A 16,298-nucleotide genomic window follows, 5' to 3' on the forward strand; every position below is an offset into this window, starting at 1 on the left:
GACAAATACATACAAACATCACAAACACATGAAGCTGACAAAGACAAACAACAATCATGACAAAAACACAGATTATCTGAACATGAACAACCACTAAAGAGTATGTAAACTGATTGTGTTAGATTGGAACTGATTAAGGTTAAAAAGATTGGCCTCGATATTGAAAATAGACCAGAATGGATACTACAAAGTTAATTTTAACAGCAATATAAATAATAAATAAAAGACTAACAAAGAACTTCAAGTAAAACTGCAAAGTGCATTTTTTTTAACGATATAAATAAATAGAGAGTGCTTGCTGAAGCACTTTAATAACACACACAAAGACAGAGACAAACACACACAAACAAGCCTCTTTCTCTCTCTTACAGATGGCAGAGGAACAGTGGCATCACAGAGGTAAGTTATTCACACACACACACACACACACACACACACACACACAAACACACACACACACACACACACACACACACACACACACACACACACACACACACACAGTCCTCCTTTCCAACTCTGCATCCACGACACCCTTAAAGTTGTCATACACCACATTGTCGAAGCCAGGGGTAGTGGACTTCCTAGTGGATGGACAGTAGGAAAACATTTTCTGCATGCTTCCATGCAGCCACTTTCTCCTTGGAAGGGGTGTACCTCTTCCGCTGTCCACCAGTTTGGCACGTGGCAAGCCCCACATGGCCTTGAGGACTTGTTAGGCATGAATGCCTTCACTGTTGGTGCAGGAGGGACAAAGCTCTGGCTGCAGGATGGCCCACGAAACAGGACGGAGGGGAGGACCAGCAGTATGGGTGCTGCCGACACAGGGGGTGGGCCGTAGGTCAACGCAGCAGGTGGCCTCGGCTGGAGGTGGGTGGGCGCAGGAGGCCTCGGCAGAATGGGGGTGGGCACAGCAGGCCTCGGCCGGGTGGAGGACGACAAACCCAGTGGGCTGAACGGGCCGGTTCGCGGGAGTCACATCAACAAATAATCTGGAAACATAAAATACACATGTGATCAGTATTGATATGAGGTGTGTGCTATTTGCTTTCCACAGCCAACAGGTGAAACAAAGTGCTTATGACAACTTACCTCCGCTTCTCAACACGTCTCTTTCCAGCCTCGTGATGGATGAGCCGGTACTGGACCTGAGGCCGGTCTGGCGGAGGGAGGGATGTTGGCAGCGCAGGAGCCTCCAGGAACGGTGCGTCCGACAGCACTTTCAGGTGAGGAGTCACCTTGTGGCAGAAGGAGAAGTCGCTCCTTCTGCCACTTCAGCAGCTCGTTCTGCTCTCCCTGCTGGCAGTACTGGAACAGCAGCCACACCAGCCAGCCGACATCATTCTCCACAAGCCACCTGAAGGTCTGAGCGTCGTACTACCCGAACGTGATGACTAGCTGACCTTTCCACAGCTCAGCCCCCGACCTCTTGGCAGCCGCCTCTGCTGTCTTGAGATCCAGCCATTTAGGGTCAACAACAGTGCTGCTGCGGGCCTCTGCCACAGACCTTGCTGCCTCTGTACAGTACAGCCTGGCCTCTCCTTGCCGGTACAAAATGATGTTGGGGTACTGGTGTAGCTGTTGATGGCTGACAAGCGATGGTTTAGTGGCCAAGCTCTTCCCGCAGACATCACAGGTAAAGGTCTCCCTGGCGATGGCATGGATCTTCAGATGCCTCGCCAGGTCTGACTTTTCACTGAATGTCTTGTTGCACACGGTGCACTGATGTGTAGGCATGTTCCATCTGGTACAGTAAAACATGAATAAATGAGTACAACTAAAAGCAGATTATTTAGATTGACAATATGTAGCCCTTTATTATACAGAAATGTGCTGTTGGTGTATTAGCTAGGACAACACGCTCGCCAGATTGTTACCTATGTTGTTAGAAATTAGCTGGATCTTTACTGCCAACAGTTTGGGAGAATTTAAGCAACATACAATGACTGACAACGTCTCTCTAAACTATTTTTGTGTAAAATGAGGACGGTATAGTGATACTGCCAGCAGGGAGCACCAGAGAGCTGAAACGACAGTTCTACATTTCTTAAACTTTCACCCACACGAACACGCGCAAGCACTTCAGATCAATCAAAGACCATGGGAAGACGGCGAAAATACCAGTGGCGTGTTGCGTGGGGATTTCTTTTGAGGAAGCCAAATGAGACAACACCTTTAATCTACATGCTTTTTTGAAGGTGGGGGACAGAAAAGAGTATACGTCGCAAATTGTATCTATTGAATGTAACTACAAGAGCTATTTCAGCGCCTGGTTACCAGGACTTACACGTGCTCGCCCTCTTTCGCGCTCACACACACACACACACACACACACACACACACACACACACACACACACACACACACACACACACACACACACACACACACACACACACACATCCTACAACAACTTCATTTCATTGACCAATGCAACTTATTCCAGACAAACAATGCACAATTAGTAGGGATGTGTCGGTCGCGACTGATTCGTTACAACGAACGAATCCTGAACGTGAACGACAAGAACTGGTTCCCCAAAACAAGAAGAACTGGTTTTTTTTATTCTTTTTTTTTAACATCAACCAAACATATGGTCACGTAAATAAAATATACAAACGAACAGAGCTCCGTCTCCCGCGACTTATATTGATTGAGTCTACAACTTCCTCAAAGATTCAGCCAATGAGAGGTAGCAATGGTGTTGGAATGGCACCTGGGTAAACCAATGACAAGGCGGTACCGTCGAATATGCGCGCTTTCTCTCTCTGACGTATCTTGGGTCATACCATTCGACTCATATATCTACCTACATTTTTTCGAAAATAGACTTGACCTCCATCTGTTTATTGGATAAACGCATTTCCCAATCCCAGGAGTCTTTGCTCCATTCTATGTCAATTTAAGAACAAACAAAGAAATTAAACTGCAGTTCGTATTTTTTATTTATGACCATGCAAGTTCTGTAATGCCTGAACAATGAAGAATTAAATGTAAAGTAAAATAAAATTATAAATGTAAAACCATGAATGAAATATAGAGAGTAAGCAAGTGGTATAAATCTTGGTGGGACGTTCGACATACTACATAGCAGGCATCTCCAAACGGCGGACTGCGGTCTTGACGGTCCCATCCGGACCCACGACCAATTAAAAAAAAAAAAATTATAAAAAATAGTTTTTTTATTTTTAATTTTTTTTAAGATGTAATCTGACGTAACGAACGAATCAAAACGAACGAATCAAATAAACGAATCGTTATAGTGAACTGAACTGAAAGAACTAGTTCCCGGAAAAGAATCATTTTGCCCATCCCTAACAATTAGACATACAATAACACAAAAAAATAATAAACTGACACCTCAGGGAACAGTAATGCCACACCGGGAGGTGGGTAGCCTACTTTACTCACCCTGTTTGTAGATGAAGGCCATTCTCCTGTCTTTCATGGTGGCGAAGAGGTCAATAAGAGACCCAGGGGTTGTTCAGGGTGCATGAATCTTTACGAAAAAGAAGACATGGCCAGCGAAATAGTAGCTGAAGTTCAGCGCTACCAGTCGGTGAGGACACAGTTCTCCTCATTGAAAGTGCGATAACCACTCATCTTTCTCTCCGTGCACGCAGCTGAAGCTTCGGCATTGGCCTGCATGTCAGATTCAATTTTTAGTTGCTGCCCATGTGGCAGTTTGGTTTCATTTTACTAAATACTCTAAATCTCAACCCTCCATAACTGCACTTGCTTATACGATAAAATGATAAAAATGCAAAAGCGCAAATCTCCCGCTATTTGTTTACGTTGACGTTGATGCTTTGATTTGATTGGTGTGAAGCCAAGTGGCTTCCCTTTGCACCCTGCTGACTAATCACAGGAGGGCAGTGTCATGACGGTTGCCTCACCTGATAGGTTAATCCTTCTTATTTTTCTTCACCAAGGGATGCCATCTCGGGCTGGCTTCCTCACGGACATACAGTGTGCAATGTCGTGTTTGACCGCGTATTCAGTACTTACAATTTAGAGGGGCGCTGTTTCGCACATTTTGAAATTCTCAATGAGACGAGAAAATGTGGAAGAAATGACCTCAACACAGCACCAAAGAATAACCAAAACTGTTAATATTAATGTTTTTATTGGATGTCTAAAAAACATAAAAGAATTCTCCGACACTTTAACCATTAACCTTGGTACTGTTACGTATTTTAAGAATCTAAGCTACCCACACATAGACCAAAATGAAGCAGGACCAAACATATAAGCCGTAAATACTATACATAGCCACAAGGGGAGCAATACCTTATTGGAGGCTGCTCCAGCCACAGATAGCAGCACTTTTATATATACGAAGAAGCCGAAGCCATTACGGCACCCCGGCCACGCCCACTAGGCCACGCCCACTTGACGGTCTCTACCTGAGGACCGGGGGGGAAGAGCCCCAGAGATTTTCAGCGACACCCGCGAAGGGCCACGGGCCTTTGCCCGTGGCCCATAGTAGCCAGAGTTATTATCTCTCACACGTGTTCCACTCTTTAGCTACAATTCCCTCCGTATAGCTTCACTTACCATGCCGAAACATGCCGACGACTTTATAATAAATGAAGTGAGTTAAAGCAACCCGGGATTGGACAACTTTCTCCGAGAATATGCAACAATTTGGTGACCCGCGACGTTTGGAAGAAAGTCCCAAGAATCTCGGCGGGCGCGACGCTAAAACAACTTCAACAGGCCCACACGTCTGAGGTAAGTATAACTCATTGTTTTAAAGATTAAATCTGAAATAGGATTGGTTATAAGAACATTTAGGTGTAAGTTTGTTTTAGCCACCGTCCGGTCGTTACCCCCTGACCCCCTACACACGTGAAGTCCCCACCGCCCCCCCCCCCTCCAGGCCCCCTACACACGAGTACCCCCTCTCCCCCCCTCTCCCCATCCCTTTGTTTACCTGGGCGCTCCTTGCTGTTTGATAAGGCAATGGTAGCCTGCACAAAGGGACCCCGAGTGTGTTATGTCTCTGTCTCTGTGTTGTGTTATATGATGAATGTCTCGAAGTTAAGCCGAGACCATCATAAGGTATATTTATTACCGACCATAAACTTCCAAACTCTTTACGGTGGGGGGAGGAAAGGTCAGGTTTTTAACGTTAATCTAGCTTAGTTGCATATTAAAACGGAGGCTTGGCCAAGGAGTTCAAATTGGATTGATTCCTCCCGGTTCAGTTAAGTCTAATGTGCAATTTTGATTAGTATAGAACGCAGCCGTAGAGTGTAACCACGTGGTGTTAAAGAGACGGCGCGTCTTCGTGACGTGGGTTTCCTTTGTCCAGACGTCCGCCATCTTGGGTCTTGCAGAGACCAAGAGCAGCAGGGAGCCCAACTACGGTGTTACATTCTCTCTCCCTCTTCCTCTCTCCCTCTTCCTCTCTCTCGCTCGTGAACCCCCCCCCCACTCCCTTTGTCCCAGTCTTCACAGGTCCAGTAGTCAGACCCCCCCCCCCCATCCCCCTGTCCACAGGTCCGGTCGTCAGATCCCCCCCTCCCCACCCTTTGTCCCTGCAAACATTCTCTTCCCCTACCCTTCCTTATTCATATTGCTTAGAGAAGGCAACTCGCCTCTCTATTGTTAGTTAAATTGCCCCTTGCCCCCTAAAACCCTCAAACCCTCACACCTAGCCATGTGTTGGAACCAGGATGTAAATTTAGCCTTTGCAACCTGTGTTTGTGTGCATTGATCTTAATATTCTCTCTCTCTCTCTTCAGGAAATAGCAGTATATGCAGTAACGAACACTCAACATAATGTCTAACACTCAGACATTATGTTTTTCAGGTTGCTAAGCCCCTCTGTCTATTCAACATGCGTTTTGTGTATCAAAACAGGAGTGCAATAGACACGGGTTGTGTCATGCACATTGATTAGGGAACCAGGATGGTTCAAATAGACACGGGGTTCAACTGCTAAAATAATATGTTTAATTAATAAATGATGCACATAGTTTTAACCGGTGCACAAGGCGGGAGTTAGCTCAACTGCTGTAGTTCAATTACAATAACATTTGTTTCATCCGATAACTTCTGAATTTTTCTTTTAGGTTCAGTTTTTGTTTTGTTTATAGAATATCACCATATATTTGATACCCAGATGTGCATAATTGTTGTAGGTTTGGATGACTCTTTGTTCTGCCTAGTTTAGACGGTTTTGATTGACCTAGCTGAAGGTTCACCAGGTGTCAAGACGTAGGATTGTGGCACTTCCTGGGAGCCTCCGGGCCACACGTTAATCGACTAATCGTTCCTGCAGTGTTCTGAGGTGGTAACGGTGGGGCTCATGGGGAGGCCCCGGGAGAGTTGTCATTCGCGGGCTCACACGGGGAGAAATCGGGTAGGTCGGTAAGTCAGAAGGTTTAATTAATGTATCGATTTGATGTTGACCAACAAAAAAATAGATAATTATAATAATAAATACTGTTCATGTAATGGTATAGTTAGGTCTGGGACCTGCGTAGCTAAAAAAACTGTTTTGGAAATAGTAATGAACGTGTCCGGGACATGTATAGCTATAAAATAAGTCACTTTGCTAAGACATATTCACGTTTGATGTGGTATGCAGAAAGTGGCGATTTAATAAGGCGTATTCACGTTTGATGTGGTATGCGATGTACATAGGAGTGAATCAAAGTGTGGACAACATCAAATGCGAGCAATAGGTAGAATAAATGAAGATTAGGTCATCCAATATACATAGTTAGAGTAGGACAATCGGGTAGTATGATGAAGGTAACTGTTATTATGAGATACGGTTAACACAGAAGTGATATTGAACATGCAAATTTTAACATCGTTATTTCCCTTTTACATCTTTTTGGTTATAGCAACTTGGTTGCACTACGGCGTGGTTAGCTTTGGTTGTCATTCAATGCGCATGGCTGAAGCAATGCGCAAGGAGGGATGTAGTGTGAAATTAAACCAAAGTAGATACTGTAAAACAATTAAAATTAGAATTCATGGAAATATGTTTTTGAACAACTAACTGCTGTACATGAGTTTGTATTTCTGCAATAGAAGCAAAAAGTTCCAGATGCAGACACACCCGGAGCCTACAAACTACCACCGCCGAGCAAGGACTAACAGTCACATGAGGAGATCAAATAACAGCAGGATTTGAATCGCTCCGGATGGGTTGGTGGCCAGGGCGCTGGCATGATTACAATCCCTCAGGTTAGAATTGGCAGAGAACTCCGGCATTAATGACCCTTTCACAGGATGGATGGAGAATATGTTTGGGAGGTGGAAAGGCAGAATCCAGTAAGTGCCCGTCGCGGGAATAAATGCAGAGACCGTGTTAATTGTCACCGGCTGCCGTTGTATTCCCTGCGCACGAGGGCTACTGCATCTGCTGATCACCACAGCAGTGGGCGCTACAGAAGTGCCAAGTGCCATTCAGGCTTACATTACCTGAGGGGCCCGACCCTATCCAGCTGTAATATCTAGAATAGTCACACCTATACTATTCTAGTAGAATCGACTGTATTTAAGATAATCAATATCCCGGATTTACTTGAATAACACATTTTAAAACAACCATACCAGACTATGTTTGTTATTGTGTAGTGTTGCTTGGTTGCGAGTGCAACCTGTTATTTCTGAATCGCTGCATTGATAATGGTACTGTTGATCTTTGAGACGGTTGTTTACGACGGAGAACCTGTTTGGAGATTCCCATGATGTAGGAGTAACCTCTCTGAGTTGAGCCCTTGACAAGGAGGGACGAGTCTTGGGTTCATGAATTACAGGCCCGACGGCGACAGAAGAAACAATGGCTACGATAATAATATCGCCCAAAACCACCCACATGAACCTGCGCACCAATACACGAAGATCACCTGAACCCCCCAAATCCATGCTAGCCTATCAATCATTTTGAAATTTTAAAATTGTATTATGACTACCAATTTTTACTTTACTTTTGCACATGATGAAAATTGTATGACCTTGTAGCACATGACCAAAAGTATTAGCTCAGGATTTCTATGAATAGTTTTGTTTGTGTGCTGTTTGGCCATGTGATTGTATGATAACAAGATTTATGTTCATTGTTGTATTGTTAAATAATGACCTGTATTCCCAATGAGACCCACAAGGTGAATGCCGTCTCAGTATTATGAGCGCGTTGTGGTTTTTTTTCCTCTATTCAAGAATTTTCCACACGGTTGATGGTGTTGATGATTGATCCTAATTTGACTATGTTTTCGGTGTGGTAAATGGTGTTTATGATTTAAAATATTATTGTATGGTCATCTAAGATGACCAAGGAGGGATTGTTATGGATTTTAAGAATCTAAGCTACCCACACATAGACCCAATGAGACAGGACCAAACATATAAGCCGTAAATACTATACATAGCCACAAGGGGAGCAAGACCTTATTGGAGGCTGCTCCAGCCACAGTTAGCAGCGCTTTTATATATACGAATTAGCCGAAGCCAGTACGGCACCCCGGCCACGCCCACTAGGCCACGCCCACTTGACGGCCTACCTGAGGACACGAGGTGGGGATCGCAAGAGAAGAGATAGAACAGAACAGAACAGAAGACAGAGATTTTCAGCGACACCCGCGAAGGGTCACGGGCCTCTGCCCGTGGCCCATAGTAGCCAGAGTTATTATCTCTCACACGTGTTCTACACGATTCCTACAATTCCCTCCGTATAGCTTCACTTACCATGCCGAAACATGCAGACGACTTTATAATAAATGAAGTGAGTTTAAAGCAACCCGGGATTGGACAACTTTCTTCGAGAATATGCAATAGTACAAACATTTAACATCACACACACACACACACACACACACACACGCACACACACACACACACACACACGCAGTGTATTGCAGATAATTAATTAATTCAGATGTCATAATAATCGTTTACATGGATAAGGATTCCTACTGAATCATTTACTGCCGTCTCTATTGAACTAGTGATTGTTTTTGTAACAGTGTAACGTCGGACCTCAGCAGCTTTCTCACTCCTTACGTGCTACTGTATAAATGCTGGTTTTGCGGCAGCAATTATTGCTTACGGCCATACCACCCTGAACACGCCAGATCTCGTCTGATCTCGGAAGCTAAGCAGGGTCGGGCCTGGTTAGTACTTGGATGGGAGACCTCCTCAGAAGCCCAGGTTGCTGTAAGTAGTGACGGGTGTCACCAAAAGAAAAAAAAAAACACGTCCATTGAGGAAGTGATCCCGTTCAGGTGTGCAACCAGGAAGCGAATGAGCAGAGAGAGCAGGTGGAGAGAGCAGGTGGACTTTTTTGTTTGTGCTAGATTTAAAGTGAGTGAGTGTGTTTTACTTTTTGTGTTAGTTTTTATTCCCCCGACAGCTTGCTGTTTGGGGGAGTATTAGTATACTTTAGTTCGGTTTTTTCTCGATGTCTCACGCGGTTTCGAACACTGGAATGGAGGACGGCATGGAACGGAACACGGCTCCTGGTGCAGTGACGGATGGTGGTTGTGTGGCGAAGGGGACATCGGAGGACGTACTAGGCGGGAGACCGGTGACTGCGGAGAGAGCAACGAGAGAGAAGGAGGACAAGGTTGCGGATGGTGGCCCGAGCTACAGCAGGGAGTTGTCTGTGGCTGTGGAGCTGGTGGGAGAGGAGAAAATCCCGATGATGGAGATGCTAAGGGCGATGCAGAGTGTATGTGGATTGGTCTTGGGATGTCGCTACCTCTCATTGAACAAATATGAAGTAACGATGAATCACCCCAACGGGAAGCGGCGATTGTTGGATGGTTTTAGGATAAGGGGGACCAGCGTCGTCGCAAAAGACTTGACAGCAGATGAGATGGTGGTGTCCTTTATGAGTCTACCTGTGTACATTACGGATGAGGAGATTCTGAAGAAGCTTGGGTAACCCTTCCTTTTACAGTCCCCTAATTACTAGGTATTTACCCGGTACATGCATGGTAAATTATAGTGTATTACTGGGTAATTACCACTGGTAATAAGAAGGTAAATACAGAGGTAGTTACCCGGTAAATACATGGTAAATCATAGTGTATTACTGGGTAATTACCACTGGTAATAAGAAGGTAAATACAGAGGTAGTTACCCGGTAAATACATGGTAAATCAAAGTGTATTACTGGGTAATTACCACTGGTAATAAGAAGGTAAATACAGAGGAATTATCCGGTAAATTATAGTGTGTTACTGTGTAATTACCACTGGTAATAAGAAGGTAAATACAGAGGAATTACAGCTGATATACCAAGTAAAACCTCCACTATTACCCATCAACTCAACTAAGTAGCGTGTAGTTGTAACTGTTTTAGGTTGGTAATAACTCCGATATTGTGTACTTCCTAGGAAATTAGGAAACCAATTCTTAGAAACACCTATTATCCAAGGTTTATGTTGGTAACAGCCCAAATTTAATGATGTATCTAGAAATTAGCATAGTACTTTCCAATAAAATACTTTTTCTTAGTTATTATTCATAGCTACACCCATTTAGAAAGGGTTTATTCAGTTTACCACTATGGAATTACTTACCTGGTAACAACCTCTGCAGGAAGTTTTCCTCTAGTGTCATGGTACATCGTCTTAAATACTGGGTACAAAGCCGTTTGTTTCCATGGTATTACCAGGTTCTTACCATATCATTTATAATAGATACATTCCATTGTCCATGCAGTCAACACAAACTTGTACCATGTACGTTCTGCGACGTTACCAAGTAAAACACGACAATTTACCCAGTAAGTAAGCTGAAACTGTACAGTAAAAGGAAGCCTCGTTTGTTTCCATGGTATTACCAGGTTCTTACCATATAATTTGTAATACATTATTCCCTTTTCCATGCAGTCAACACAAACTTGTACCATGTACGTTCTGCGACGTTATCAAGTAAAACACGACAATTTACCCAGTAAGTAAGCTGAAACTGTACTGTAAAAGGAAGCCTCGTTTGTTTCCATGGTATTACCAGGTTCTTACCATATAATTTGTAATACATTATTCCCTTTTCCATGCAGTCAACACAAACTTGTACCATGTACGTTCTGCGACGTTACCAAGTAAAACACGACAATTTACCCAGTAATTAAGCTGAAACTGTACTGTAAAAGGAAGCCTTGTTTGTTTCCATGGTATTACCAGGTTCTTACCATATAATTTGTAATACATTATTCCCTTTTCCATGCAGTCAACACAAACTTGTACCATGCACGTTCTGCGACGTTACCAAGTAAAACACGACAATTTACAGTAAGTAAGCTGAAACTGTACTGTAAAAGGAAGCTTTGTTTGTTTCCATGGTATTACCAGGTTCTTACCATATCATTTGTAACACATTCCCTTTTCCATGCAGTCAACACAAACTTGTACCATGTACGTTCTGCGACGTTACCAAGTAAAACACGACAATTTACCCAGTAATTAAGCTGAAACTGTACTGTAAAAGGAAGCCTCGTTTGTTTCCATGGTATTACCAGGTTCTTACCATATAATTTGTAATACATTATTCCCTTTTCCATGCAGTCAACACAAACTTGTACCATGTACGTTCTGCGACGTTACCAAGTAAAACACGACAATTTACCCAGTAATTAAGCTGAAACTGTACTGTAAAAGGAAGCCTTGTTTGTTTCCATGGTATTACCAGGCTCTTACCATACAAGTTGTAACTGGTTATTCCCTTTTCCATGCAATCAACACAAACCATATATGTTCTGCAACATCGTTCACCAGTAGTTAAGCACTTTAATTGTTGTTATAAAACCCCAAACCACTGTTGATGAAAGACATATTAAAATTAAACAAAATCAAAGGCTTATCTTTCAAACAATGCATATCTCACAAACAGGCACTGAACACTGAAGAAATCGGACAAACAAAAGAGCCGTCCACATCAACTCAATTTAAATGTTACTGATGGTGTTTTCATAAAACACATGACAGTGTTATGGCAAGTGACCACAAGGAAGACTGCTTCAACCTCTACAATTTGAATAAGTGGTGAATGCCATGCAGCAATCTGCCTATGGGAGCATCTTCGTGGTCATTCGCAAACCAATGAGTCCACTCGATGAATGAGAGATGACTCTTTAGTGTCTTCTCTGTGAGGTATCCCTGCAGTCTCCACATCTGTGATTTGAAGGCTGACCAAGACCTGACCAGGTACCTCAAAATCTCCCCTTCAAGAATCAGAAGACAAGAAAATAAACATTAGGACTGTCAATTAATGAACATTTCTAGAACATGTAGAAGTCAAGGATTATTTTGTTTATCAGTTAAGAAAGGATGCTGGTCCTCTGGCCTGGCCTCTGTGTTTGGTCATATTGAAAAGAGAAAAAGGCATAGCCATAAATACAGTTAATAGGACGGGAGGGGACAGGCAGTTAGCTCCGGTTAGCCCTTTAGCATCGAGCTAGCGGAGCTTCTGTCATTCAAATAACTCGGACATGTTGTTTAAAACCTATAGCACCCAATTTATTAAAATATCCGGATTTAATGGGGCTCTCTCCCATAAGTACAGTTAATAGGACGGGAAGAGACAGGCTCTGTTAGCCCCGGTTAGCGCGATGCTAAAGAGCAGCTCTACCGGAGCATGCCACCTCAACAGGTGCAAGTTAGCCTCCGGTTTGATATTCGCCGGATATTCGGTTTACCACCCAATCGGATTCATCAACATAAGTGCAATACATTACGGGCTTAGTATGTTGAGGAAGGTTTAGGACACCGTATCGCGAAAAAACACAAGCACATGTTGTCGCCATCGATGTCTGTGCAACTACGTCATTTACGTTCTCTGGCTGCTACCTGTTTTAGGGACCGTCAACAAGTTACACTCACCGACTGGTGGCAGAGACGTTACCATGGAATTGTTTCTGGAAATAAATCATATAAAATAACATAAAAATCACAAAAACATACATTTTGTCACCTGATTGTAGTAGTAGTTGCCAATGGTGGGCTGCTACTTACTGCAGGTAACTTTGCTAATATATTGCATTATTGTTAAACGGGATGCAATTAATAATTTTAAATATAGTTTGGTTGATTTTTGTCGAATATTAAACTATTAACTGCATTATGATTAACTATATTGCAATATATTTGTGTGGTAACGTCTCTGCCAACAGTCGGAGAGTGTAATTTGTTGACGGTCCCTAAAACAGGTAGCAGCCAGAACGTAAATGACGTTGTTGCACAGACATTGATGGCGACAACATGTGGTTGTGATTTTTCGCGATACGGTGTCCTAAACCGTCCTCAACATACTAAGCCCGTAACCGTAACCGTAACCGGGGCTAACAGGGCCTGTCTCTTCCCGTCCTATTAACTGTACTTATGGGAGGGAGCCCGATTAAATCCGGATATTTTAATAAATTGGGTGTTACAGGTTTTAGACAACATGTCCGAGTTATTTGAATGACAGAAGCTCCGCTAGCTCGATGCTAAAGGGCTAACCGGAGCTAACGGCCTGTCCCCTCCCGTCCTATTAACTGTATTTATGGCTATGCCTTATTCTCTTTTCAATATGACCAAACACAATGGCCAGAGGACCAGCATCCTTTCTTAACTGATAAACAAAATAATCTTTGAGTTCTACATGTTCTAGAAATGTTCATTAATTGACAGTCCTAATGTTTATTTTCTTGTCTTGAAGGGGAGATTTGGAGGTACCTGGTCAGGTCTTGGTCAGCCTTCAAATCCCAGATGTGGAGACTGCAGGGATACCTCACAGAGAAGACACTAAAGAGTCATCTCTCATTCATCGAGTGGACTCATTGGTTTGCGAATTACCACAAAGATGCTCCCATAGGCAGATTGCTGCATGGCATTCACCACTTATTCAAATTGTAGAGGTTGAAGCAGTCTTCCTTGTGGTCACTTGCCATAACACTGTCATGTGTTTTATGAAAACACCATCAGTAACATTTAAATTGAGTTGATGTGGACGGCTCTTTTTTTTTGGCCAATTTCTTCAGTGTTCAGTGCCTGTTTGTGAGATATGCATTTGTTTGAAAGATAAGCCCTTGATTTTGTTTAATTTTAATGTCTTTCATCAACAGTGGTTTGGGGTTTTATAATAACAATTAAAGTGCTTAACTACTGGTGAACGATGTTGCAGAACATATATGGTTTGTGTTGATTGCATGGAAAAGGGAATAACCAGTTGCAACTTATATGGTAAGAGCCTGGTAATACCATGGAAACAAACGAGGCTTCCTTTTACAGTACAGTTTCAGCTTAATTACTGGGTAAATTGTCGTGTTTTACTTGGTAACGTCGCAGAACGTACATGGTACAAGTTTGTGTTGACTGCATGGAAAAGGGAATAATGTATTACAAATTATATGGTAAGAACCTGGTAATACCATGGAAACAAACAAGGCTTCCTTTTACAGTACAGTTTCAGCTTAATTACTGGGTAAATTGTCGTGTTTTACTTGGTAACGTCGCAGAACGTACATGGTACAAGTTTGTGTTGACTGCATGGAAAAGGGAATTATGTATTACAAATTACATGGTAAGAACCTGGTAATACCATGGAAACAAACGAGGCTTCCTTTTACAGTACAGTTTCAGCTTAATTACTGGGTAAATTGGTGTGTTTTACTTGGTAACGTTGCAGAACGTACATGGTACAAGTTTGTGTTGACTGCATGGAAAAGGGAATAATGTATTACAAATGATATGGTAAGAACCTGGTAATACCATGGAAACAAACGAGGCTTCCTTTTACAGTACAGTTTCAGCTTAATTACTGGGTAAATTGGTGTGTTTTACTTGGTAACGTCGCAGAACGTACATGGTACACGTTTGTGTTGACTGCATGGAAAAGGGAATAATGTATTACAAATTATATGGTAAGAACCTGGTAATACCATGGAAACAAACGAGGCTTCCTTTTACAGTACAGTTTCAGCTTAATTACTGGGTAAATTGGTGTGTTTTACTTGGTAACGTCGCAGAACGTACATGGTACACGTTTGTGTTGACTGCATGGAAAAGGGAATAATGTATTACAAATTATATGGTAAGAACCTGGTAATACCATGGAAACAAACGAGGCTTCCTTTTACAGTACAGTTTCAGCTTAATTACTGGGTAAATTGTCGTGTTTTACTTGGTAACGTCGCAGAACGTACATGGTACACGTTTGTGTTGACTGCATGGAAAAGGGAATAATGTATTACAAATTATATGGTAAGAACCTGGTAATACCATGGAAACAAACGAGGCTTCCTTTTACAGTACAGTTTCAGCTTAATTACTGGGTAAATTGTCGTGTTTTACTTGGTAACGTCGCAGAACGTACATGGTACAAGTTTGTGTTGACTGCATGGAAAAGGGAATAATGTATTACAAATTATATGGTAAGAACCTGGTAATACCATGGAAACAAACAAGGCTTCCTTTTACAGTACAGTTTCAGCTTACTTACTGGGTAAATTGTCGTGTTTTACTTGGTAACGTCGCAGAACGTACATGGTACAAGTTTGTCTTGACTGCATGGACAATGGAATGTATCTATTATAAATGATATGGTAAGAACCTGGTAATACCATGGAAACAAACGGCTTCGTACCCAGTATTTAAGAAGATGTACCATGACACTAGAGGAAAACTTCCTGCAGAGGTTGTTACCAGGTAAGTAATTCCATAGTGGTAAATTGAATAAACCCTTTCTAAATGGGTGTAGCTATGAATAATAACTAAGAAAATGTATTTTATTGGAAAGTACTATGCTAATTTCTAGATAGTACATCATTAAATTTGGGCTGTTACCAACATAAACCTTGGATAATAGGTTTTTCTAAGAATTGGTTGCCTAATTTCCTAGGAAGTACACAATATCGGAGTTATTACCAACCTAAAACAGTTACAACTACACGCTACTTAGTTGAGTTGATGGGTAATAGTGGAGGTTTTACTTGGTACATCAGCTGTAATTCCTCTGTATTTACCTTCTTATTACCAGTGGTAATTACACAGTAATACACTATAATTTACCGGATAATTCCTCTGTATTTACCTTCTTATTACCAGTGGTAATTACCAAGTAATACACTATGATTTACCATGTATTTACCGGGTAACTACATCTGTATTTACCTTCTTATTACCTGTGGTAATTACCCAGTAATACACTATGATTTACCATGTATTTACCGGGTAACTACCTCTGTATTGACCTTCTTATTACCAGTGGTAATTACCCAGTAATACACTATAATTTACCATGCATGTACCGGGTAAATACCTAGTAATTAGGGGACTGTAAAAGGAAGGGTT

General features: G+C 42.3%; 1 non-coding gene across 1 annotated transcript; it reads left to right on the plus strand.

Moving 5' to 3' along the window:
• Positions 1 to 9,064: 9,064 nt before the first annotated feature.
• Positions 9,065 to 9,184, plus strand: LOC130375096 (5S ribosomal RNA). The gene has a single exon (XR_008893771.1). It is a non-coding gene; the product is annotated as a 5S ribosomal RNA (ribosomal RNA).
• Positions 9,185 to 16,298: the final 7,114 nt, after the last annotated feature.

This window comes from Gadus chalcogrammus, chromosome 21, assembly GCF_026213295.1.
Source record: "Gadus chalcogrammus isolate NIFS_2021 chromosome 21, NIFS_Gcha_1.0, whole genome shotgun sequence".
Lineage (NCBI taxonomy): Eukaryota > Metazoa > Chordata > Actinopteri > Gadiformes > Gadidae > Gadus > Gadus chalcogrammus.